The sequence below is a fragment of the Balaenoptera acutorostrata genome, chromosome 4 (assembly GCF_949987535.1).
Source record: "Balaenoptera acutorostrata chromosome 4, mBalAcu1.1, whole genome shotgun sequence".
Classification (NCBI taxonomy): Eukaryota; Metazoa; Chordata; class Mammalia; order Artiodactyla; family Balaenopteridae; genus Balaenoptera; species Balaenoptera acutorostrata.
In genome coordinates this window covers 142,752,678-142,780,046 of record NC_080067.1, presented here as the reverse complement: position 1 = coordinate 142,780,046, position 27,369 = coordinate 142,752,678, and the positions used below count along the sequence as shown (strand labels likewise).

The window sequence follows — 27,369 nt, the reverse complement described above, 5'->3', positions numbered from 1 at the left end:
CAAATGCATGGGGGCTGGGGGGCCTCGAGTGGAAGAGTCCAGGGACTTTCAGACCGGGCCATGGTGTTAACTTAGGAGTATAAAGGAGTCTTCATACTCCTACAGCTTCTTTCTGGCCGTTTCCATGAGCTGCTTTCTGATTCCCTATAGCACTAAGGTTGAGTGGAGGGATGAGTTTCCTTGGAGCCTTGAAGAATGAGGCAGTGGTGGTGCTGGGGATGGATTTGGTCTTTGCTTATCTGAGGCCACCCATGGGTTCTGGGACAGAAGGACCTCAGGAGCGGAGGAGATTTCGGGAGAGATGGGGCGTGGGAAGGATCAGACAGCTGCACTCTGAGTGCTGGCTGTGCCTTTTCTTTCTTGTGGCCTGGGTTCCCTGCAGGTTCTGACATGCTCCAAGCTCAGATCCCAGCCAGTCGGAGGTGCTGGCAGCCCAGGGCATTCTGGCCAGGTTGATTTCACAGCATTGTTCTCACCCATTAGCTCATATTATGCAGAATGGGGTGGGGGCAGTGCCTGGTGTCCTTTCCTTTGTTTATAGACATATTTTTCTTTGTGAGGGGAAAAAAAGAGCTGGCTCCCTTTTAAGGGACATGAAAACTGAGTTTTGTCTTCTCTTCCTATTACTGTCAAACAAAAGTCACCTTAGAACTCTCGATCACATGGGGCCTGTCACTGGCAGGAAGCAAGGCCTTCCCCTGTGAATGTATAACTTACAGTAAGTTCTCAGCAGACCAAAAAAAATGCCTTTTATCATGCTCTGGTTTTTTTCCTCCCACTGTTTTATTTCACTTACAACATCACTCAGGCCCAAATGGTATTTGTCAGGAGTAATTGGCAAATGCTGGAGGCTGTGTTCAAGGCTGCCTGAATGGAAAATCTCAAAGCCGTTGTCCATGTTGAAAGAAAATATTACATTTGATCTTTTTTTACGATTTCTGCAGACATGATGCGTGTCTGCATTCTTTAGCCTTATAACCCTTTATATTTGAGGGACAAAAAAAATCCCGGCAGGAAGTAGCCCTTCACAGCTAATTTACAGTATGCCGAGAAGTAACCACAACACATGAGAAGTCATTTTAAAGACATGACCATGATTTATTTTTATTAGCCATCTAATAAACCTGCACCGGTTTGCGGGTTCTTGTACATTGAATTATGACTTCAAGCTTCGCATTTCATGTCTCCTTCTACTAGGATGTTTATTCTTCTGGATAAAAATACGACTAAGGATGGTGGCGACCATCCTTGGGATGCTGGGATGCCCTCTCACACGGGCTCCATTGGAGGCTACGTGCTTCTCTGGTGCAGGACATCATGTAACCAGCAAATGAGGATCGTCTGATCAAACTGAGTCCCAGAGAGCAGAAACGATGCATCTGAGGGCCAGGAAGTGAATGGTGACAGGTCTCCCAACCCGTAAGTCTTCATACTGTATCAGACAGGCCCTCTTAGGTACACAGCAGAGTGTAAATGACATAGTTTGGAGGCTTTTTAAGGTCACACAACCCAACATAAACTTGCCTTTCTCCATGTTCCACATGTGTATAAGTGTGTACCTATGAGGAAATGGTACAGACCAATGACGAGGACCCCAGAGCGTCCCACCTCGAATCTGCGACACAGGGATAATTCTGGAGTCATAACACACACATGTTATAGAACACATATTACAGTTGGGAGAGTGTTAGACTGAAGAACACATTTTACAGAAAACTCTGGATCAGCGGTCAGCCAGCCCCTATTTTTGTAAATAAAAATTTTTTTCTAAATGCAGACTTCTAAAAAATTGTGGTAAAATAGGTGTAACATAATAAAATTTGCCATTTAACCATTTTTAAGTGTATAATTCAGTGACATTGAGTACAATGTTGTGTGACCATCACCATTATCTATTTCCAAACTTTTTCAATCACCCCAACAGAAATTCCGTACCCATTAAACAATAAGTCCCCATTCCCTCCCACTCCCCCCTGCACCTGGTAACCTTTCATCTACTTTATGTCTCTGTAATTTTCTATTCTAGATATTTCATAGAAGTGGAATCATATAACATTTGTCTTTTTGCGTCTGGCTTATTTCAGTCGGCATAATGTTTTTGAGGTTCATCTGTTACAGCATGTGTCAGTACTTCATTGCTTCCCCCTGCTTAATTGAGGTATAATTGACAATTAAACGTATGTGTTTAAGGTGTACAACTTGATGATTTGACATACATTATGAAAGAATCACCACAATCAAGCTAATGAACATATCCATCACCTCACGTAGTTACCATCTTTTTTTTTAAAATTTTTAAATTTTTTAATTTTTATTTATTTATGGCTGTGTTGGGTCTTCGTTTCTGTGCAAGGGCTTTCTCTAGTTGCGGCAAGTGGGGGCCACTCTTCATCGCGGTGCGCGGGCCTCTCACTATCGCGGCCTCTCTTGTTGCAGAGCACAGGCTCCAGACGCGCAGGCTCAGTAATTGTGGCTCACGGGCCCAGTTGCTCCGCGGCATGTGGGATCTTCCCAGACCAGGGCTCGAACCCGTGTCCCCTGCATTGGCAGGCGGATTCTCAACCACTGCGCCACCAGGGAAGCCCAGTTACCATCTTTTTTGAAATTAAAATTAAAATTATTCTGTTTTTTTTTAGTGGTGGGGACACTTAAGGTCTACCCTCTTAGCAAATTTGAAGAACACATACAATACTGTTAGCTGTGGTCACAGTGTTACACATTAGATCTTCAGAACTTAACTCACCTTGTGTCATTGCTTTGTTTTTATCGTGGTAAAAACATAACATAAAATTTACCATCTTAACCATTTTAAAATGTACGGTCAATAGTGTTAACTGTATTTAGTGTCGTGCAACAGATTTCTAGAACGTTTTCACCTTGCAGACCTGAAACTCTATATCCATTGAATAACACCTCCCCTTTACCCTCTCCCCTCTGCCTCTGGAGCCACCATGCTACTTTTGTTTCTAAGAGTTCGACTCCTTTAGATACCTCATGTAAGTAGAATCAAGCAGTATTTGTCCTTTTGTGTCTGGCTTATTTCACTCAGCATCGTGTCCTTAAGGTTCCTCCATGTCGTAGTATGTGACAGGATTTCCTTCTTTTTTATGGCTGAATAATATTCTGCTGTTTGTATATACCATATTTTGTTTATCTATTAATCAGTTGATGGACACTTGGGATGTTTCTACCTCTTGGCTCTTGTGCGTAACACTGCTGTGAACTTGGATATGAAAGTATCTGTTTGAACATCTCCTTTCACTTTCTTTGGGTATATACCCAGGAGTATGTTAAAGAAGTTTTATTGTAACACAGCTGGATCTCTTTGTTTACCGATTGTCTATGGCAGAGTTTACAACAGCGGAGTTGAGTAGTTGTGACAGAGACCAGATGGCTCACAAAGCTGAAAATATTTACTATCTGGCCCTTTACAGAAAAAGTTTGCTGACTCCTGCTCTAGATCTAATCAAATATGTACTTTCTTTGGTGGTTCTGTTGGAGAGTTCCGTCTCCTGGTAACTGGTTTTGAACAAGGCTTAGTTCTTTACCTGGTATCTTGCACTCACTTTACCAGGTATTTGGTACCTGGTATTCGGTATCACACTGGGCGTGCTCCAACCGCAGACAAGCTCTTTTGGCCCTAATACATCTGCTCTCTTCCCAGGGCCTGGACTAACAATAATGAGGTCCTGTTCTTTCCCTCCCTTAAAACCTAGAGCAAGTATGATCTGCGTTGTGGCAACACTTTTTTTTTTTTTCTTGCCCCAACACATATGTTTTAGTTTCCCGCGGCTGCTGTAACAAATTACCACAAACTTGGTGGCTTAAAAACAATAGAATTTTATTCTCTCAATAAAGAATATTGGAGGCTGGCAGTCGGAAGTCCTGGAGGAAGGAAGGAGTCCTGGAGGCTGGAAGTCTGAAGTCCTGGAAGGAAGGAGTCCTAGAGGCTGGAAGTCGGAAGTTCTGGAGGAAGGAAGGAGTCCTGGAGGCTGGAAGTCGGAAGTCCTGGAGGAAGGAAGGAGTCCTGGAGGCTGGAAGTCTGAAATCAAGGTGTCAGCAGAGTTGGTTTCTTCTGGAGGCTCTAGGGCAGAATCTGTTCCAGGTCTCTCTCCTTGCTTCTGCGGTTGCTGGCAATCGTTGGGGTTCCCTGGCTTGTAGCAGCATCACCTTAATCTCTGCCGCTAGGGCCAACATCACCTCCGTGTGTCTCTCTGTGTATCTGCTTCTGCTTCTTTTCCATTAAAAGGACTTGGCATTGGATTGGGGGTACACCTGGTTAATCTAGGGTGATCTCATCTCGAGATCCTTCACATAATTACATCTATAAAAACCCTATTCCCAAATAAGGTCATATCCATAGGTACTGGCGCTTAGGACTTGGACCTTTCTTATGAGGGGGCGGTGAGGACACAGTAGAGGAGGGAAAAACGTTTCCTCTACTCTCTTAGGTTCAGTGTCTGAGGCTTGCAAATTAACTGGCAATAGACAGACCAACATGAGAAATGAAAGATTTACTTTGCATGCATATAAGTGTTGCAGGAAGGGGGACCCCTTCCAGGGCCCGAGGATAGGCTCTTCTCTAACACTCGGAAATGAATTGTCTGAGGAGACACACGTGCTGACGAAGCAAGAGACTTTGTTGGGAAGGGGCGCCCAGGAGGAGAACAGCAGGGTAAGGGAACCTAGGAGGATTGCTCTGCCACGTGGCTCGAAGTCTCAGGTTTTATGATGATGGGATTAGTTTCCGGGTTGTCTCTGGCCAATCATTCTGACTCAGGGTCCTTTCTGGTGGCACACGCAACTGCTCAGCCAAGATGGATTCCAGTGAGAAGGATTCTGGGAGGTTGGTAGGACATATGGACTGGCATCTCCTCTCTTCTTTTGACCTTTCCTGTATTCTTCTGGTTCGTGTTGGCTTGTTAGTTCCATGTTCCTCACTAGGATCTCCTGTCATAAAATAACTCATGCAAATTGTTGCTGTCTTTGCCTGGCCAGGGCGGGCGGTTTCAGTCAGTGTTTTCCCTAACATAAGGGCCACAAAGAAAAGAAATGAAAACTCCAAAATGTAGTTAGGTTTCAGAGCTTTTATGTCATTTTTTTTAAAAGATGATATACTGTAGAGAAAAGACTAGACAAAGGAAAAGGGGTTTGTACTTCTGGGGGGAGGGTAAATTGTGGGAAGGTGAATGTTTGGGGAAACTAATGGAAGATAAGGGTTATTTAGTAAGGTTTGTTATGCAGACCAAGTTGGCAGTCTCCAGTGATAGGAATCTCTGGGGATTGAGAGTTGTTCTCCTCTTCCTGGTATGGGGGACGGGGGAGGACACCTTTACATATGGAAGTTTATGCCCTGATTTTAGGCACAAAGGAGGAGGGCAGAGAGTTCCTCCTGCATCTGCTGTGTCTCAGTTGCCTTCAGTGCAAAAGAGTCCTTATGCCAAAGTGGCGTATTTTGGGGTGGCATATTCTGATCCCTTTCAACACCCTTCAACCCACCACACATATAATGGATGACATTCACATCCAGGCTGTATAGATATACATACATCTGATATAACGACACATCCCATGAGTGGACTCAGATTTTTGGAAAATACAAAAAAATCTTTCAGGGAAATAAGGCAAATGACACAGTGCTTTTTTGGGTGACTTTTATAAATACATTTATCCACATGTTAAATAAAGCAGCCATGTGATGATATCAAAAACTATTCACTTTGCAGGCAAAAAATTGTTAATGTGATTATTGAAAATTATTTTAAAAATGTATTTTATGGTACAGATTTTAAAAAAATGAGTATTGATTTTGTTCTCCTTCTGTATTCCTCAGATAATTCAGTAGGCATGTGCTACAATAAATACGTTTAAATAAAGACCATTTTGTTAAAAATCATGATAAATGGAATTCACAGATATTTGAATGCTATTAGTAGGGAGAGATCACGTGATGGCCTTGATCTGCAGGTGGCTTTCCCTGCTTATAAGGGACACAGTCATATTCAAGCTGTCTGATTTTTTTTTTTTGGTGATACATGCCTGAAAGTAAATTTGAAATAATCGTACTGGAAAAAAGTAAAGAATAATGAATATAGCCAGCTTGCAGATCTCTCTAGCACGCTGACTTGCTCTGAGGAGGGGCGTGGTAGCATTCTGTTCCCTGGATGCAGAGGCTGCTGACACACTCTTTGCTTGTCCTTGATGTCTTTCTTACCGAAAATACATCCCTGAGTGAAATTCAAAAGAGAACAACAGAAACTATAAAACCGCACCTCATGAGCAGTAGAAATTGCAGTTCCCACAACTGTCAACTGTATCGTGGGCTTTTGGGTTGTGAGTGGTGGGACAGTAGTTAACTATCTCTCCTTCATTTTAAGCCAACTTTTTTTTTTTTTTAATTGGGAAAGTGCATCATCACTTCTTGATTTAAAAAAATGACATTATTTCAGGAGTAACATTAAATCCACTCTAAATTATTGAAAGAATAATTTTATATCAGAGCTGTTACATTTTTATTAATAACAAGTTATTTGTGCACACCTCGGGCTGCCTGGGATAATGTGAAGGTTGAACTTAATATGCAGGGTGGTTTCCCTGTTGAAAAATTAGGGGCTTCTCCAGCCAGAGCACCCCGGTGATACACAGCAGCGGAAACGGGAGTCACAGCTACATTTTCTGGAGAGAGATCAAAGAGTAGGACAAAGCAGAGGGGGCCTTTTATATGAAAGCTTGCAGAGCAGGCACTAGGAGTTCTGGGGCTGTCTAGAGCTGCACGGGTTGGAACGGGAGTGGCCAGGGCAATGCAAGCCCCACTCTGCTGGACTGATCCTTTTTTTTTTTTTTTTTTTTAAAGGAATTCCTTTATTTTTATTATTTATTTATTTATTTATTTATTTATGGCTGTGTTGGGTCTTCGTTTCTGTGCGAGGGCTTTCTCTAGTTGCGGCAAGTGGGGGCCACTCTTCATCGCGGTGCGCGGGCCTCTCACTATCGTGGCCTCTCTTGTTGCGGAGCACAAGCTCCAGACGTGCAGGCTCAGTAGTTGTGGCTCACGGGCCCAGTTGCTCCGCGGCACATGGGATCTTCCCAGACCAGGGCTCGAACCCGTGTCCCCTGCATTGGCAGGCAGACTCTCAACCACTGCGCCACCAGGGAAGCCCCTGGACTGATCCTTTGAGGTGAGATTTTCGGAGTGGATGACGGAGAAACAGAGAACGTGTTAGAATTAGGATAAGAAGACTTCAAGGAAACAAGCAGCCTCTCCAGCATCTATAATCAGGGGGAGGCGGGGTGAGCGCACACCAAAGGGCATTGCAGACAGGGAGGGACCTGTGACCTGCTGTCACACGGCGAAAGCCAGTGTTCCACTTCACACCCCTGGGGCCCTGCCTTGGCTCCCAATGAAAAGCACACCTAATTTCAGAACACGCCTCCTCAAATCTTAGCACGCAAAATCCTACTCCAAAAGGAGAAGAGGGAAGGAAGTTAAGGACTGTGGGAGAGATGCAGAGGGTTTTTATAATCGCTTCGCAGCTTCTACCCAAGAGTTGTTCTACTCTTCCCAATCATCTCGTATTCTTGGGAGCTCAACTGTGTGTCTGCAACTAGGAGGGATGGAGAAAGGCCATAGTATAGAGTTGGGGAGACTTGGAGTGATGTGTATCTGTCTCCATATCACCACGTTCCCTTCCCATTAAAATGTGGCACCTCCAAATCTGTGACATAACATTGCTATGTGATTTGGCAATGTGCAAAGAGAAAAAAAATACACGATTTGCCTGAAGTAGGAGAAATATGAAATATAATCATTCACAACAGTTATATCAATTGTAAAGCATAAATCATGACTTTTGATTCTAGTAGAGTGTGAACCAGTGGTTGACAAAATATGGCCCATGGACCAAATCTGGCCTGATGCTCGTTTTTTGATAAATGTTTTATGAGAACACAGCTAAACCCATCCATTTACACAATGTCTGTGGCTGCTTTGTTCTTACAAAGGCTGATTGAATTGTTGCAACAAAGACCCTCAGGCCTGCAAAGCTGAAATATTTACTATGAATACATAGAAAAAGTTTGCTGACCCCAATTAAAAAATTAAGATGGAAACCAAAAGCAAAGATGAACTAGAGACACAATCTAAGTGGTAATCTTATATTATAACATTAGATTGCATCTGTACTCTCCCCTTGACTTTTTTTTGCTTTCTGAGCTACTTTCAGGCAAAAGTGAAGAGCTTACTGGTAAACCTGCAGAAAACAAATGACAGTAATAGGTGGCCCCAGATTCTTGTTTATTTTTCTCTTCCCAAAGGATCTACTGGGTGTCTTCATTGTCTTCAGAGCACAAGTGGTTCCTCTATGTTCCCCAAACACTGATTCACTTTAATCAATCCCTAAAATGTGGATAAATACTGGCTAATGGATGTTTCCAACAATTGTAATCTATCTGAAAAGCAAATAACCAGTAGTACACAATAATGAAGTCATTTATCAAATATGAGAAATCCTCGAACACAAAATTGTGAATTCTCATGATTGATGCCATGACTACAAAACAGCATCGCAGTTTTTTACATCCTCTGATTACAGGAGCATAAATTCTATATTTTGAATACGGAAAAAGAAAAAGGCCAATGTCTTACATCTTTTTAAAATTGATGTTGAATGTGCAGGGCTTTGAAACTTTGAGGAATCGTGTCCAACATTGTACTGAGCAACTTTAAAGAAATAGTGGATTGAAGCACAGTGAATTTAGGATGGAGAAGCAGTGGATTGAATTTCCATTCAGGCCTGTCAGGGAGTCAGTTCGTCTGTATTTCTTGTTGTGTAATTTTGCCCATCTGACACATCTAGGAAGTGAGATTGATTTGCTCACCTTTCAGAAGAGCAGTGAGTAAAGAATCTGTTTCTAAATGATTTTTGCAGTAAAATTCCATCAATTTGGACTCATAATAGTTTAGATATAATATATCCCTGACAAGTTTTGTTTTCACATCTGTGGCCTGAGATGTGCTGTTTAAGGAAGCACAATCCCAATAGGAGTTTCCATCTTACTAGAGTTTTTGGAAGAATCTTAAATGGATCCAAGAATATACTTCATGGTGGCTCCTAAGAAAATTCTGTTTCTCTCATTCTTTTGCCCAGAAGAACTCTCTTCCTCAAACATGTTTTTCTGTCCAGTCTGAGTCTCTTGGGCACCAAATCCCTCCCCAGGTTCCTCTCCCTTCTGTGGAGTGCCTTGCTCTCCCTTCTTAGTTCCTCTTAAACCCCTCCACTCCTCCTTCCTTCCCTGAGGCCCCTTCCTGATTTCTCCTGGACCTCTGTCTTTGATTCCCGATTCCTTTCCATAAGTTCTCCTGCAAAACAAACTTTTCTCACCCACTGCACCCCACCCCCAGAGAAACCCATGCTTCTCATCATGTCACCCCCCCTCCTCCTCCTTTCCCTTCCTCTTTCTCTTCACATCCTTTGGGGAACACTCTTAGGAACTTCAAATTCTCACTGTCCTTTAAAAATTGAGATACAATTTATGTATAAAATTCACCTTTTAAAACTATCCAATTCAGTCGTTTTTAGTATATTCACAAAGCTGTGTAACTATCACTACTACGTAATCCCAGAACATTTTCATCACCCTCAAAAGAAACACCTGGTCTATTAGCAGTCACTCCCCACTTCCCCTCCCTTCAGCCCCTGGTAACCACTAATCTACTCTGTTTCTATGGATTTGCCTATTCTGGACATTTCATGTAATAGGAATCATATAACAGGTGGCCTTTTGTGAGTGGCTTCTTTTATTTAGCATAATGTTTTCAAAGTTCATCCATGTTTTAGCATATATCAGTACTTCATTAATTTTTATGTGGAAGAATATTCCATTATAAGGATATACCATATTTTGTTTATTCATTCATCAGTTGGACATTTGGGTTATTTTCATTTTTGGGCTATTCGAACATTGCTGCTGTGAACATTTCTATACGAGGTTTTATGTGAACATGTGTTTTCGGTTCTCTTGGGTATATACGTAGGAGTGGAATTTTGAAGAATTGCCAAACTGTTTTCAAAAGTGGCTGCGTCATTTTAATTCCCACCAGCGATGTATGAGGGTTGCAGTTTCTCTGCATCCTCACCAACACTTGTTTTGTCTATCTTTTTGATTATAGCTATCCTAGTGAATATGAAATAGTATCTAATTGTGCTTTTTGTTAGCATTTCCTTGGTGCCTGTGATGTTGAGCAGATTTTCATGTTTCTTATTGACCATTGTGTATCTTCTTTGGAGAAATGTCTATTCAAGTCATTTGCCCATTTTTAAATTGGATTATTTGCTTTTTATTGTTGAGTTGTAAGACTTCTTTATATATTCTGTATACTAACCCTCAGCAGACATATGATTTGCAAATATCTTCTCCCATTCTGTGGGGTATCTTTTCACTTTCCTGATAGTGTCTTTTGGAACACAGAAGTTTTTGATCTTGATGAAGTCCAATCTATTTTTTTTCTTTAATTGCTTGTGCTTTTGGTGTCATATCCAAGAAACCATTGTCTAATTGAAAGTCACAAAAATTTACACCTGTTTTCTTCTAAGAGTTTTATAGTTTTAGCTCTTACGTTTAGGTCTTTGATTCATTTTGAAGTAATTTTTGTATATGGTGTGAAGCAAAGGTCCAACTTCATTCTATTTATTTGTTTGTTTATATTGCCGCGCCACACAGCATGCGATATCTTAATTCCCCGACCAGGGATCGAACCCGTGCCCCCTGCAGTGGAAGCGTGGAGTCTTAACCACTGGACCGCCAGGGAATTCCCCCAACTTCATTCTTCTGTGTATGAATATCTAACTGTCTCAGCACCATTTGTTGAAAAGACTGTAATTTCCCCATTGAATTGTCATGGTACTCTGCTGGAAGTCAATTGCTCGTAAGTGTGCGGGTCTACTTCTGGACTCTCAATTCTTTTCCATTGATCTAGATGTCTATCCTTATGCCAATATCATACTATCTTGATTACTGTACCTTTGTAGTACATTTTGAAATTGGAAAATGTGAGCCTTCCAAATTTGTTTTTCTTTTTTTTTTTTTGGATATTCTGAGTCCCTTGAATTTCCATATGATTTTTAGGATCAATTTGTCAGTTCCTGCAAAAAAGCCAGCAAGGATTTTGAGAGGGATTGTGTCGAATCTGTAGATAATTTGAGGACTGTAACATTATATCAGTTAGGGTTCTATCAGTCAAACAGAACTGGTAGGAGGCGCACACGTACTCACACACACACACAGCAGTAAATTGGCTCCTGCAGTTGTGGGGCCTGCTAGGCAAGTCTGAAGTCTGCAGGGCAGGGTGTCTAAAGAGCAGGCTGGCACTCTGGGACATGAGGAGAAATTGAAGTCCACAGGTGGAATATCTTCTACTTGGAAACCTCAGTTCTATGCTTACAACTTTCAACTGATTGAATCAGGCCCGCCCGAATTATTTAAGATAATCTCGTTTACTGAAAGTCAGCTGTTTATAGAGGATAACCACATCTACAAAATACCTTCATAGCAACACCTTGATTAGTGTTTGATTGAATAACTGGGGACTATAGCCTGGTCAAGCTGACACATAAAACTGACTATCACGGCTACCTTGACTATATTAAGTCTCCCAATCCATGAACATGAAATATCTTTCCACTTGCTTAGATCTTTAAAAATTTCTTCCAAGGATGCTTTGTAGTTTCCATTGTATATGTCTTGACCTTCTTTTGTTAAATTTACTCCTACCTGTTTTGTTCTTTTTGATGTTATTGTAAATGGAATTGTTTTCTTATTTTCATTTTTGGATTGTTCATTGCCCTGTATAGAAATACAGTTGATTTTTGTATATTGATCTTGTATCCTACAGCCTTGCTGAACTCTTTATTAACTCTAATAGTTTATTTTGTGGATTTCTTAAGATTTTCTATATATGTGATCTGCAAAGAGAGAAAGTTTTACTTCTTTCTAATGTGGATGCCTTTTATTTCTTTTTCTTGTCTAATTGCCCTGGCTAGAACCTCACTACAATATTGAATAGAAGTGGTGAGAAGGGCCTTCTTGTCTTGTTCCTGCTATTAGTGGCAAAGTTTTCAGTCTTTTACCATTAAGCATGATGTTAACTATGGGGTTTTGAGATACCCTTTATCAGGTTGAGAAAGTTCCCTTCTACTGCTACTTTATTGAGTGTTTTTATCATGAAAGGGTATTGGGGTTTGCCAAATTCCTTTTCCATGTCTAATCATATGGTTTTTGTCCATTATTCTCTTAATAAGGTGTATTACATTGATTGACTTTCATATCAACTAATCTTACATTCCTGGGATAAATCCCACTTTGTCATGGAGCATAATCCTTTTTCTATGTTGCTAATGTTTTGTTGAGGATTTTTGTATCTGTATTCCTATGGGATATTGGTCTATAGTTTTCTTGTAATATCTTTGTCTGATTTTGGTATCAGAGTGATACTGACCTTGTGGAATGAGTTTGGAAGTGTTTCCTCTTCTTTTCTTTGGAAGACTTTGTGAAGTATTGGTGTTTTTCACTGTATTTTACAGCAGAATGTAGATCTCCTCAGCCTCCATTCTAAAATGTTGAAAGAGGCAAGTGAGAAGGAATAGCCGCTTTGTGCTTCTAGATGTTGTCATCTCTGCATGATGCCTGGATCTATGCAGCCTCCTTGGGACTATGAAGGGAGTCATCCCAAGTCAACACCCTGAGGATGGCAGAGCATAAAGAAGGAAAGAATACACACTCCTTATGAATGTGGAGACCTCCTGTCTCCTTCCTTATATGTGAAGGAAAGAATACACACTCCTTATGATTGTGGAGACCTCCTGTCTCCTTCCTTATATGTGAAGGAAAGAATACACACTCCTTATGAGTATGGAGACCTCCTGTCCCCAGGTCTCTTGTTATGTGAAGTAACATGTCTTTGTTATTGTTTAAGCCCCTTTTGGTTAGGTTTTCAGTTATTTGCAGCTAAAAATATCTATCGGATAGTTATTATTGTATCCTCTGCAATAGGAGCATTCCTTGTTTTTTAAATTTTCTTCCACTCTCTACGTCATTGGGTTAAGACATATTGTGCCTGCAGAAAGGTAACATCAGAGGGACTAGACAGTCACTGGATTCTGTTTAAAACAAACCAAGTACAGTCTCAAGGTTATGTGGAATATAGCTCTGCCAGGGCTCTTTAGGATGTCATGACCATTAAAAAAACCCTCAAGGGGTTACCGTTTTTGCCCCTTGCATGAACGTGGGTAATATAAAGGACAGATTGAATTTGGAGAGACATACTGTGGAGCCCGAATTGTAACTCACAGAATGAACAGGTGTATTAGTCAGGGTTCTCCAGAAAAACCAAACGAATAGAATTGTGAAATGGCCCCAGATTCCTGCTGCCTGGTGTACATACTCTGTATAATCCCCCTTCCTTCTTAAGTGTGGACAGGACTATGAGTACCATGACTAGGTTATGCTATATGATAAAAGTGAAGGGATCTTGCAGTATATAATTAAGACTCCAAATCAGTTATCTCTGAGTTAATCCAAAGAGATTATCTTGAGTGGGCCTGACTTAATCAGGCAAGCCCTCAAAAGGGACCAAGTCCTTCTTGAAGAGGTAGATTTCAAGTGTGAGGGGACCTGTGGAGGAGGCCGTGTAGCAAGGGCTAGAGTATATCCTCAAGTAGCTGCGAGTGGTCCCCAGTTGGCAGCTAGCAAGAAAATGAGGACCCCAGTCCTATAGCTCTAAGGCAGTGCATTCTGCCAACAACCCGAGGCTGCTTAGAAGTGGATCTTTCCCTCATTGAACTTCCACATGTGGATGCACCTGGCTAACAAGTTGATTTCAGGCTTGTGAGACTGTCTTGTTCAGCTCAGGCTGCTATAACAAAAATACCATAGACTGGGTAGCTTAAACAACAAACATATATTTCTCACTGTTCGAGATCTTGGAAGTCCAAGATCAGTGTGCTGGTGGATTCTGTGTGTGGTGAAGACCCTGTTCCTGGTTTGCATGTGACTGCCTTCTTGCTATGTAATCACACGGCAGAGAAAGAGAGAGCTCTGGTCTCTTCCTTTTCTTACAAGGCTCTAATCCTATCATGGGGGCCTCACCCTCATGACCTGATCTAATCTTAATTACCTTCCAGAGGTCCCATCACATTGATGATTAGAGCTTCAACATATGAATTTTGGGGTGACACAAACATAGTCCATAGCAGAAACCCTGAGCAAAGAACCTTGTTAAAGTGTACTGGGTCTTGGACTACAGAAACTGTGAAATAATACATTTGTGTTACTTTAAGCCACTAAGTTTGTTGTAATTTGTTATTCAGCAGTAGAAAATTAACATAGGTAACATTTCAAATATCGCTCCTTTATATTGAAAAAATATCTTAGTGATCAACATAAAGTAAATTACTAAAAGTCATGTTTGGCAACTCAGGAAATTACGTAGATCAAATGCCCCAGCAAATTGCCTTTTCGTTCGTTCTTTCTTTCTTTTTTTTCCATTAAACATTGTCACTTCTGATGGGACCTCACAGACAAGGAGAGTGTAGGGGATACTTTTTCATCTTCTCCAAGAGAGTTGGCTAGGTGTGATCAGCCCTTGGGAGGCCAGTGCATTGAGAGACCCTTGTCTTGGTCCTTGGCCAGTGGAAGCCACAGTCAGCGCTGGCTTGTACACATGTGCGGTTCCTTCTATCGGGAGGAAACCTATTCCAGGGAAGAGCATCCAAGTTAAGGAAAGCCGCAGCATTGGGAAAGATTGCTTAAAATACACGGGACCGATACCTGGTTGAATTTTTTTCTCTGTGTAATGAGATATAATTATTTCTTGAAACCTTATTACTCAGGAAAAATTGTTCAGGCAAGTCCAGTTGGCTAGGTAAGTTCCACTTGTCCTGTTACCAGTTTGAGCATCACTCGTGGTTGTTAGGTGGAGCTCGAAGACGGTGTCCTGACTATATGTTATTAAACTGTTTTACAAAGTGATTTTTTTTAAAGACAAATGATCATCAAAACCACTGACCTTTTATTAACCTTACTTAAGAAAGTTCTTGGGATTATTTCTTAATGTTACAGATTATTATGGGACAATTTTCTTTCTTTGGCTTTGATGGGATCAAAGGTAGTTGTGTACATTTCTAGTTTGCAAGACAACAGAAGAGGCAGAGAAGTACCATTTTTGTTGTTGTTGGATTGATGATGAAAATGAGAATCAGATGGAGGGTTTTTTTTTTTTTTTGTAAATGTAAAAAATGTCCAGTCATTTGTACAAATGGTTTAAAAGCCTTGAGATTTTAGGAGTGTATATTTGCAATTATTCTCCTTTAATCATTAATTACTAATATGTTTTAATCACTGAGAACATTGTTTTGATCATTAAGAATTTACAATGTAAAGATTATTTCAAGGTCAGGTTTCAAATGTTAATCACCGTAACCTAATGCATGTAAATCTCTACTGAATTGAGTTTAAAAATAAAAAGTAAATCATTAATTTGAGCTAGCATGCTTACTGGAAATTGTCTTTTATTATTCTCTGCTGTGGCTCAAGGTCATTTCTTTACTCAGACCTCAGAGTTTGATCCAGTCATGGAAAGAAAAATCGTTCTTCTCCCTTTCTTTCCCTCAAAATACAACTCTCACAGGAAACCTCTTCCAGCTTGCCTTTTCTCTTTAACTGTTCTCATCTCATCTTTAATTATTGCTGCTGCTGTGTTTCTTTGTTTGCTTTTGTTTTTTGTTTTTTAGTTTTGAGGGCGGATTGTGTCACCTGACACGAGGCACTTTGAAGTCACGTAGCTTCGCTGGCTGGAAGAGCACTTTTGCTTGATGCTTTGATATGAAAACTTTGTATGGTATCTTCCTTTTGCTTTAATGACGTGGGCTTCTTGCTTAACTGTACTCTGATCAGGGGCCGTGTAGGGTATGGATTATAAGCATGGGTTCTAGACTGGCCCCCAGCCTTGACCTGGGTTTGCGTCCTGATGCACCACTCAGTAGTTCTGTGGCCCTGGAAAGTCTATGTCCATCCTGTGCCTTCCTTTCCTCATCCGTAAATGTGGGCAAGCAGAGCACTGACGTCTGAGGGCTGCTGGAAGGATGACGTGTACCTCCGTGTGCAGCCAGGCCTGGCTGTTGTGCAGGGGCATCAATTTCGCTGCAGAGAAAATGTGATGCCTTCATTTTGGCTGCATGACCTGATCCTCCGTGAGCCCACCCGACGGGTTATTGGGTAAAATTTTGCTTTTAGTCCCGTCCAGTTTATATCGTCTCATCCAATCTAATTTAAAAGGCCACAGTTGAGTTTAAAGAGCTCCTTTAGGCAATAGCCTAAAGTGAAATTTGCTCCAATAGTCTCTCTTGGTCTTTTGCCTAAAATGGCTTTGGGTGGGAGGGGCGTTGTGTGTTTAGTGTTCTGCCCTCTGTGGTGGTTCTCGTGCCTGGAACTGGTGAACTTGCAGTCTGTTCTTTGGGCCCAGGCAGTACCTTTGGGACACATCTGCTATTTCTCCCTTGCTGGCTTTTGCTGTCTGCAGACCCCTGAGCTTGACACTCTAGCTGGCCCCAGGCCAGGGATCCGTGTGGCCCAGGACAGCTGGTCTTCAAGGCGCCCTTCAGAATGACCACGCGTTTTGTGCTGCCAGAAGTTTTAGGGTGTGTCTGGGCCCTGGATTGGAATGTGGGGCAGCCTGTAAGGTGACTCCTTCATAGCCTGACACACGTAGTAAAGCCAGAACTCCCCGTCCTGGGTATCCTCACTTGAACGATAGCACGCCTGTTGGCTTGTAGGTTTGGACTGCGTGTTTGTGCCCCTTTGCAAATTCATACGTTGAAACCTTTCCCTCCAGCGTGATGGTTTTGTGCCTTTGAGAAGTGGTTAGGTTTAGATGAGCTCCTGAGAGTGGAGCCCCCATAATGGGATTGGTGCCCTTGTAAGAGGAAGAGACCAGAGCTTCCTCTCTCTCCCTCTGCTCTGTGAGGACACAACGAGAAAATGGATGGATGCAAACCAGGAGGAGAGCTCTCACCAGAAACTGACTATGCTGACACCCTGATCTCAGACTTCCCAGCCTCTACAACTGTGAGCATTAAATGTTTGTCATCTAAGCCACCCAGTCTATGGTATTTTTGTTATAGCAGCAAGAATGGACCAAGGCAGTTGTTTTGACCTCCTGCCTCTTGGTTCCCTTCTCCTCACCACACTTCCCCCAGGGCCAGAAGGGGCAGGTCCTGTCTAGGTCTCCCTTAGAAACACTCCATGGTTTAGTCCTCCAGGCCTGGCTCTTGATACACTAATGGGGAGACAGGGAAAGCTGGGCGTCCTTTCTCTGGTCAGCAGCCCAGCCTGAAAGGTTATCTCTTGCTGCGAAATCATCATTTTTAATGCATGAAGGTGAACGTTACCTTGGCCTATCTCTTTGCTTTCCTTATATAATTCTCATTTCCCCTCCCAAGCAGAGGGATGTCTCCAAAGATCAGAGCAAAGAGAAAAGCATATTAATGCTTTCCAAACTGCTACCCTTGTAACACTGATGCTGGAATGAAGTTTCCTGCAGGCTGGGATTGTGTCTGCATGCTTCCCAGTGCATCCCTAGGACCAGGCATAATTTCCAATAACTATTTGTTGAATAATGATGATGATGAAGAATATCAGTAGAAGTCCCTATAAACAAATATATATGTACTTCTCAAACAGCTTGCCAGCAATTTGCAATAGATGTCTTATAGACATTATACCCTGAAGAAATTATGGATCCTTTGTTAATTGTGAAATAAGTAACTCTTTGAAGCTGAAAGAAAAGGAGCTTTTACCTTTTCTCCATGAAGAGCAGAGTTACAGAAATGATAAACCCTTGTCAAAGCAAAAATTGCAGTGTACAAAGTTAAACAGGCTAGGGAGATTTTATTCAAGGCTATTGCAATAGGGGAGAGAGACTAGAACTAAGTCTGACTTCAACTCTACTGCAATAAAGGGCAGGGGGTGTTTAAAGGGCTGGGATGAGCTAGTGGAAATATACTGGAGGAAGTTAGCAGGGAGGTTGATCAATGGGATGTGTCGAGCACACTGAGTTATTTCCTCAGTTTGCAAATGTTTTTCTCTGTGATTAAGACCATCAAATTAGGCTCCCACCCTCCCAACAGAGACTGGGAGATAGGGCACTGTCTTCCTTGATGATTACATTTTAAGGGAATGGCTCCCAGGTCCTTGAGAAAGATATCCCTGGGTTGTAAAATTAGCAACAGGCTTTATATATCTCTCAAAGTGGCAGAGAAAGAATTTACAATGACAAGTTTTCTAGAAAAAATGCTCTAAGTAATAGGAGGCCAGACCCTAGAGTGAGGAATACGGTTGTCTAAACTTAAGTCAACCTGAGGGAACCATTAAGGCCGTCTTCACTCTAAACCAAGTGAGCATATGGTTTCCTGTGGACAATTTAATATAATATAATGTTTTGTACTGCTCACCTTAAATATTCCTTACTGAAGTAAAATACAATTTACTATTTTAGGCAATAGGAGAATATAGGTCCTGACCTATAGTATGCTGTTTTGGTTAATATTTTGGGAACAGCAATCAGGAAAGAAATTGGACAGAGTAGGTCCTATCTGTGGAAGCGCTTCAGAGCTTGGATGTCATTGACAGAAAGCACTTGGCCATGATTCTTCCCACTTTAGAGGAAGTGTTAAGTGAGGGTTTCCCCAATTATGATGCTGCTACCAGTCATATTTGTGTTGAATCAGATATCTTATGGTAAAATATGTCATAAATCTACAGATATCTTTACTACAAAGAAATCTGTTCTATGGATTATTCCTTCTTGTGTTTCCCTCACAACTGTACCTTTCCCCCTGCCATCCCATTTTGCTAATAATTATTAGTAGATCTTCATCACCATAACACTCCAGCAGCAGAGAAGTTGAAAGAAAACTTCCATGGAAGTTCAGACATATTGCATGAAGATTTAGTCATACAAAGTAGCATGGCTTGGGGACTTAAAAGAAAGTAACACAATGCTGGAAACAGGGAGAAAATGATAAAGAATGAAAAGATATATGGGAAATTTAAGCTAACAGTATTGGTTAAGAAGGCTCTGGCACGTTTTTACTTTGATGATGTCAGGTGTGGGGCAACTGACAGAAATGTCATGAGCTGCAAAAAAGGTTGGTCACTCTGAGGTTCAGAAAAAATCTCTCTGTAGGTTTTGGTTAAATGTGTTTTGAGATGCTGTTTAGTACAACCTAAGGCTGTTTCCTGGAACTTATCCCTCCTTTCAATGATCCCATGTTATAACCTGCCTCTTGGCTGTGTTATCTCATTTGCAGAACAGATATTTATTTGTCAGTCCTCAGGGAGTTGTAGCGTCATGCATCTTGATGAAGAAAAATAATAAGTACCATGGGCCAATAGTGATTCAGTGCCGGAAGCTGTAATTCCCTCATTGGCTAGTCACATTTGATGATTTACATAGATTTTATGATCTTGGACTAAGTGCCTTCTGGATTGTCTCATTGCTTATTGAAATAATAACGGCTATTAAATTTAACAACAGCAGTTTTTCAGATCATAAGGACATTGCGTGAAAAGCCCTTGTCTCTTATTTATTAAATCCTGTATCTGCGTTTTTTCCCATCAGAAGCTAAATACAGATGGTTTCTAAGATATATATTTTGACTTACTTTATCATTTGGATCTGAAATGAATGTCCAAGGGTTTCTGGTGGAGGGGAAGCCCCTTTAAATTATATTAAAAGGTAGAGGTTAGGAAGAGAATTTACTTTCCATAAATGTAGTGCTTTTATTATATCTATCTACCTGTCTATCGATCAGTCGATAGGTAGGTAGATAGGTAGATAGATAGTTGATTTGTTTCAGGGTTATGGTTTAACCCATGATATTTGTACATTGATGGTTTTATGGGTCAAGTTAAAAGAGAGTAATACCTTAAACTTCTCCATCATTCTACAGCATTTAAAAAAAATTAATTAATTTTATTTTTGGCTGCGTTGGGTTTTCATTGCTGCGCGCAGGCTTTCTCTAGTTGTGGCGAGCGGGGGCTACTCTTCATTGCGGCTTCTCACTGCGGTGTCTTCTCTTGTTGCGGAGCACGGGCTCTAGGCTCGCGGGCTTCAGTAGTTGCAGCACGCAGGCTCAGTAGTTGTGGCTTGCTGGCTCTAGAGCACAGACTCTAGAGCGCAGGCTCAGTATTGTGGTGCACAGGCTTAGCTGCTCCACGGCATGTGGGATCTTCCCGGACCAGGGCTCAAACCTGTGTCCCCTGCATTGGCAGGCGGATTCTTAAACACTGCCACCAGGGAAGTCCCCATTCTACAGCATTTTAACAGTTGGTTCTGTTAATATTTCTGGTATGTCCTCTGTTGTGGTCTGCGTTGTGTTCCCACAAATTCATATGTTGAAGCTCTAACCCTCAATGTGACTGTATTTGGAGATAGGATCTTTAAGGAGATAATTAAGGCTAAATGAGCGTGATGGTTAATTTTGTATGTCAGCTTGACTTGGAGAAGAGATGCTGAGATGGTTGGTGAAACATTCTTCCTGGATGTGTCTGAGAGTGTTCTAGAGGAGACTAGCATTTGAATTGGTGAACTCTGTAAAGCAGATTGCCCTCCCCAGTGTGGGTGGGCATCATCCAATTCACTGAGTGCCTAAATAGAAGTAAAAGACAGAGGAAGAGTGAATTCACTTTCTGCTTGAGCTGAGACATTCATCTTCTCCTGACCTCAGATATTGGCACTCTTGGTTCTCTTGGTTTTGGACTCCGATCGGGACGTACATCACCAGCCCCTTGATTCTCAGGCCTTTGAACTCAACAGAATTACACCACTGGCCTTCCTGGTTCTCCAGCTTGCAGGCAGCAGATTGTGGGACTTCCTGGCCTCCTTAACCATGTGAGCCAATTACTATAATAAGTCTCTTCTATCCTACTGGTTCTGTTTCTCTGGAAAACTCCACTAATACAATAAAGTCATGAGGGTGGGCCCTATTCCAATTGGACTGGTTTCCTAAGAAGAGATAAAGACACCAGGGATGTGTGCACAGGGAAAGGCCATGTGAGGACACAGTGAGAAGACAGCAGTCTGCAAGCCAAGGAGAGAGGCCTCAGGAAAAACCAAACCTACTGACACCGTGATCTTGGACTTCCAGGCTCCAGAACTGTGAGAAGATAAATGCCTGTTGTTTAAGCCATTTAGCTGTGGGATTTTGTTATGGCAGCCCAGGCAGGCTAATAGATCCTCTTATTAAGGAAGTAAGTGTTGGGCCAGGACTCAGGAAATGCTCGAACAGATCAAAGCCACAATGCAAGTACTTAATCCCCTATCCCACTGAAAACATCTTTTCCCTTCAGTAACTTGCATCTGAAGAATCAAAAAAATGATGGAAAATGGAATTACCAAAGTGACTACGTGCAAAAGATGAGAAGTATAAGAAGTTTTTCTTCCTTTGGTGGGTGAATGAACCCGAGTTCTATTGGCTGTGTAGGGTCTTCTGGGGTCCCTTCACTTAATAATGAGTGTTATTGATTTGGTAGAACAAGTGTTACGGAAGTGAAAGACGAAGAGATTGTTCACATGCATAAAGAAAACAGAAAAAAAGCACAAAGAGACGGTTTTTTACTTTTTGAAATTGAAGTATAGTTGATTTACAATGTTGTGTTTGTTTCAGGTGTACAGCAAAGTGATTCAGATATATAGATTCTTTTTCAGATTCTTTTCCCTTATAGGTTATTACAAAATACTGAGTATGGTTTCCTGTGCTAGACAGTAGGTCCTTATTGATTATCTATTTTACATACAGTAGTGTGTATATGTTAATCCCTAATTCCTAATTTTTTCCTCCCCTCCTTTCCACTTTGGTAACCTCTAGTTTGTCTTCTATGTCTGTGGGTCTATTTCTGTTTTGTAAATAAGTTCATTTGTAGGTTTTTTAAAATTTAGATACCACATATAAGTTATATCATACAGTATTTGTCTTTCTCTGTCTATTTCACTTAGCATAATGTCCTCCAAGTTCATCCATGTTGCTGCACATGGCAAAATTTCATTCTTTTTTATGGCTGAGCAGTATTCCATTGTATATCTATATCACAGCTTCTTTATCCATTCATCTGTCAATAGACATTTAGGTTGCTTCCATGTCTTGGCTATTGTGACTAGTACTGCTATGAACATTGGGGTGCATGTATCTTTTCGAATTACAGTTTTCTCCGGATATATGCCTGGAGAGAAAGAAAACACAAACAAGCACAAGGAGATGCTCTCTATCTCTGCCCTCCTTTTTCCTACTCTCTCACTTCTGTTTGATGAGCAGATTGCCCTATGTTAGGTTCCTATTAAGGCTATTCCCTGACCACGCCATCCAGCTAGAATTTTCCCCTTCAAGTGTCTACTGGATACTGCAGATCCCACAGTCGGCCCATTTACCTGTAGCTCTGTGCAGTTCTGGTCCTATTCCCAAAACAACGTCACTCAATATTTAAGAAGCGACCGGAATTCTTAGTTATTTTTACTTGCAATTTCAAGGCTTTTTCCTTTCCCCAAATCTCCTTGGGCTATAAATTAATCTTAGTCAAAACACGCTTTTAAGAGAAGGGGACTCAAAGTAGGACAATGACTTGTTCTTTCTGAAATTGCATATAATTTAAAGTGGTATAACCTTTGAAGGGGAAATGTGATCTGTTCAGAACATCGCAGTGGTATTTAAGGAGGCTCTCTGTCTGAAAGCCCCATCTCAAAGAAGGCAGGTATTTGGTTTCAAATGATCAAAACAGCCTTGTACTCTTCTTGGAGTTATTTTGACATCTAAATAATAGTTCTGGCATTTCTTTCAGAGTGTAAATCAATAACGTTGACTTAGTACATTCTTTCCTCTTATTTTCTTTCCTTACTCTTTTATAACCTTAGATCAAGTATTAATAATTATTTTAAGCCTTAGCTTAGGTTTGGTCCTTTGCCACTTAGTGATTCAGGAGGTACCTCCCCCCTCCCCCCTCCCTTTATCAGTTGCCTGGCTCTTCCAGAATATTCCCTTTCTGGGACAAAGACTACATCCATCTTCAAATGCAGGTAAGTGGGTTTAGCGGTGGCCTTGGGCACGTTTCTTTTTCCTCTTTTCCAGTTCTCACAGTATTAGAACACATACATCTTTCTCCCATTTTTACCACACTTTGCTATCCTTAGTTCTCCCTGGTCTCTCACCAGTGTTTCTGAACGCTGTTCTGCCTCAGAATCCCTGGTGCTTGTTGAAGCTGCCATTCTTGGGCTTCACCTCAGGCCCAAAGAATCCAAATCTCTGGATGAGGACCCAGAGGTGCTTTCAGCATTAATGTCTGAGACTCACTTCCTGCTTTCCCAACTCTCTTCTCTTCCTTCCGGTGACACCCTAAGTAGTGATTGATTCACTAGCCTCTAACATGACTATTATTGTATTTTCAAAAATGTTTGCACCAGCTCCCAAATTTTTTTTGTTTGTTTGTTTTTTTGTTTTTGGCCTTCATGCCTCCATTTAATGGCCAAGCCATCAGTGCCCAGATGATGCCCATGCCCGCATAGGGGGGAGTCCTCCCTCCTGCCTGGTGTCCCCTGAAGAGCCCACCCAGGCTCTACAGGGAGACAGTGTGGTGTAGGAGGGTGCTGGGAGTGGGCGTGAGGGGGCAGAGAGACGTGAAAGGCGGTGGGAGAGGTTTTGGGTCTTCAGACCTAGGTTTGATGAACAATTCTGCCGCATAACCAGCTGAATGACCTTGGTATATTTGACCTTATGAAAGCCAGAGTTCCCAGCTCTCACAGGGTGGTGGGGGAGATACTCTACAGTGCAGGGCTGTTAGGAGGATAAAATGAAACAATGTACGTAGCGCTAGGAGGTGAGACCACATGGTAACTTTGATTATTCTTTAGTTTATTCCTTTTATCTTCATTCCTGCACTTTTGTCTTTGGTTGGCTCAGCTCCTTATCTTTTTCTTTGTTATCCCCTCAGATGTGATAGTTACCTTATTAAATTCTCATCTTTTTTTAAAATAAATTTATTTATTTATTTATTTTTGGCTGTGTTGGGTCTTCGTTGCTGTGCACGGGCTTTCACTGGTTGCGGGGAGCAGGGGTTACTCTTCGTTTAGGTGCACAGACTTCTCATTGCAGTGGCTTCTCTTGTTGCAGAGCACGGGCTCTAGGCGTGCAGGCTTCAGTAGTTGTGGCATGTGGACTCAGTAGTTGTGGCTCGAGGGCTTAGTTGCTCCTCGGCACATGGGATCTTCCTGGACTAGGGATCAAACCCGTGTCCCCTGCAATGGCCAGCGGATTCTTAACCACTGCACCACCAGGGAAGTCCCAATTTTCATCTTTGCATCTTCTTTTTCAGGTACTCGTCTCTAAAATGATTTCAGCTTATTCCAACCTTTAATTCTTGATCTTGAGGTAATAGTCTAGAAATTTCTCAAGCTAAGAGTCTTGGTAGATATCTGCTGTTCTGGTCTGTTTCGCACCCATCCCTTCAACGATAGCACTTCTCTTCGCCTTTGGGGTCCTGCCATTCCTCCCCTATCATATGCTGCTGGCTGGCCTATGGGCATGTCTGACTCCGGTGTGTGCCACTCATGGTACCTTATCCTTCCCACCATGGTGATTGGTCCCAGGCATTGTCATGGGACACAAGCAGGGTCTCTTAATGTTGTTTTCTGTAGATTTATACATTGGACTTGCAGAGAGAGCTTGCTGTTTGGAACTCCGAGTCTGCTCTAAGATTCCTTCAGGCTGCTGATACTTGCTTGCGGGTGGGGTGGCGAGTAGGAGTGGGGGAAGAAGACAGTGTCTGTTGCCTCTGGGTCTTGTCATGTCCTGAGGCTCACTCCCCTGTTACTGGTAATGAACACCTTTCCAACCTCTGTTTTCTGGTGGGGGTCCTTCTGCGGAGATGCTGGGTGCTGGCTCTTTTAGGACTTACAGTTTTCTTAAGTGTTTGTATTCCATACCCCTTTTTCTTTCCCAAGTCATGTACACACTGTCATCGTGACTGAGTTTGGGGCAGCATCTAGGCAGACGCATTTGTCACACCTGGAATCGCCATTCCCCTCTATCCCTTAGGTCCTGTTGGTGAAATTGGCCCCTAAGATCCATCCCTTTATCCAGCATGGTTGCTCTTTCCTAGGGAACCTCACAGTCTCTCCTATTCCTACCCTCTACTGATTCTCCTTACTTGACCCTGTTCTTCCTGCCCCCAATTTCAACAGATATTAAAGTAATTTCTGGGAGGCTTCGGGCCCCCATGATACTTAGTGGATGACACCTGTCTGGGTGGTCCAGCCATCTCCACAAGCTTCATCTACAGCCTAGCAAGGACTTCTGCTACACATATCCTTAGAACTGTGCAGAAGTATGTACACATATCATTCAGGTATGGGGATAGGTAATAATATAGGGGTCATTAGTGGATGCAAGTTCAAAAATTTCAATTCTGGGACTTCCCTGGTGGCTCAGTGGTTACGAATCCGCCTGCCAATGCAGGGAACACGGGTTCAAGCCCTGGTCCGGGAAGATCCTACATGCCTCGGAGCAACTAAGCCTCTGCACCACAACTACTGAGCCTGTGCTCTAGAGCCTGCAAGCCACAACTACTGAAGCCCGCGCGCCTAGAGCCCGTGCTCCACAACAAGAGAAGCCACCGCATTGAGAAGCCTGCGCACCTCAACAAAGAGTAGCCCCCGCTCGCCGCAACTAGAGAAAGCCCACGCGCAGCAACGAAGACCCAATGCAGCCAGAAAAAAAAAAAATTTCAATTCTATTTAATTGCATCAGTGGGATGTGGTAGAAATAGGAGGAGGTAGGGATCAGGGTGCATATATACTATGTTTGCCTCTGCCATTGAATAGCTGTGAACTTCAGACAAGTCAGGAAGACCCTTCTTCCCACTGTTTTCTCATTGGTAAATTGAAGGGTTTGGTTTACATAAACCTCCTGCCTCTAAATTATGCATGACCTTATGGCGAAGGTTTTAAGTTGACATTTAGGGCTCATGGCAGTGGATTTTGAGCCGTGTGCCCAGAGCCCACAGCGCTGAGGGCTGGGGTCTAGGGTCTGGGGGTGGGGCTGACTCAGAGAATACGAGAAAGTCCAGTGGGTGAATCCCTGAATCTCCATCCTCCTACTGTAAGAAGACCAGCTCTGATTTGATCGATTTTATATATTGAAGACCTACATAAAATTTCATTCATCAAAATTGCACTGTTGCTGGACTTCCCTGGTGGCACAGTGGTTAAGAATCTGCCTGCCAATGCAGGGGACATGGGTTCGATCCCTGGTCCGGGAAGATCCCACATGCCGTGGAGCAGCTAAGCCCGTGTGCCACAACTACTGAGCCCGCGTGTCACAACTACTGAAGCCTGTGCGCCTAGAGCCCGTGCTTCGCAACAAGAGAAGCCACTACAATGAGAAGGCTGTGCACTGCAATGAAGAGTAGCCGCCGCTCGCCGTAACTAGAGAAAGCCCACACACAGCAACCAAGACCCAACGCAGCCAAAAAAATAAATAAAGAAATTAAAAAAACCCCCAAAGAACCCTCATTATCTCTTCTAAAAAAAAAAAGAATCTATAAAAATTGCACTGTTGCTAAAAAAAAGCTGGAAAACCCCTTGGCTTATTCAAACAAGTAAAATCACCCTCATCTTTGTCTAGCTTGGTATAACTAAACTTACCTTTCAGTACTCCCCAAATTACTCTCTACCTCAATCAGCCTGATAATCTCACAGTCCCTTAAATACCTCATGCCCACCTGCGCTTACCTGGTTCTGTTCAAAATGATCTAGCCTTGGAAAATGGGAAATTACTGACTGCAAGAAAATGTTAGTTCCTGAAGTTACTAAAATTGATCTCACTTAGCAAGACACTGTATAGTTGGGCTAATGATACAAATGAGGTCACAATGCCAGCAGGAGAAACAGAGGAGTGAAGTAGTTGATAGCTCAAACCTCTGGTGTTTCTTATGTAACACCTTTGTCGGAGGGGCAGTGAGGAGTGGGCTTCCCGTCTGATGAGAGGGGGAGGGGAAAGGCATCCGCCTGTCCTGAGCTATGGCCGTGGGGCTGCTGTGGGGTGTCCCTGACTGATTCGTAAGATTTGTCCACATCAGATCATTTCATTGAGTAGTCACCTGGAGATGGGACCTGAGCAGTGGCAAAGCCAATAGGAGTCACCTACATCCTCACCCCTCACTCTGCTTATGATTTCCACCTGCAACACACAGGCTAGAGGCCCCTCATATGCTCTCTGGGTCTCTGGGAGCCAGGGCGGTGGGTGCAGCACAGGCTTTATTCTTCACTTTCGT

At 42.3% G+C, this 27,369-nt stretch overlaps 1 protein-coding gene across 5 annotated transcripts in view; it reads left to right on the top strand.

The window, feature by feature from the left end:
* Positions 1–27,369, top strand: part of SETD4 (SET domain containing 4) — a 430,129-nt gene that overhangs the window by 41,260 nt on the left and 361,500 nt on the right. For 4 of the 5 annotated variants that reach the window (XR_009008193.1, XR_009008194.1, XR_009008195.1 and 1 more), the window contains exon 12: positions 1,198–1,419. The gene's annotated coding sequence lies outside the window, so the exon portion shown is untranslated. Of the gene's footprint in view, positions 1–1,197; positions 1,893–27,369 lie in introns of those variants that run through there. The other variant, XM_057545647.1, reaches the window with a different exon arrangement.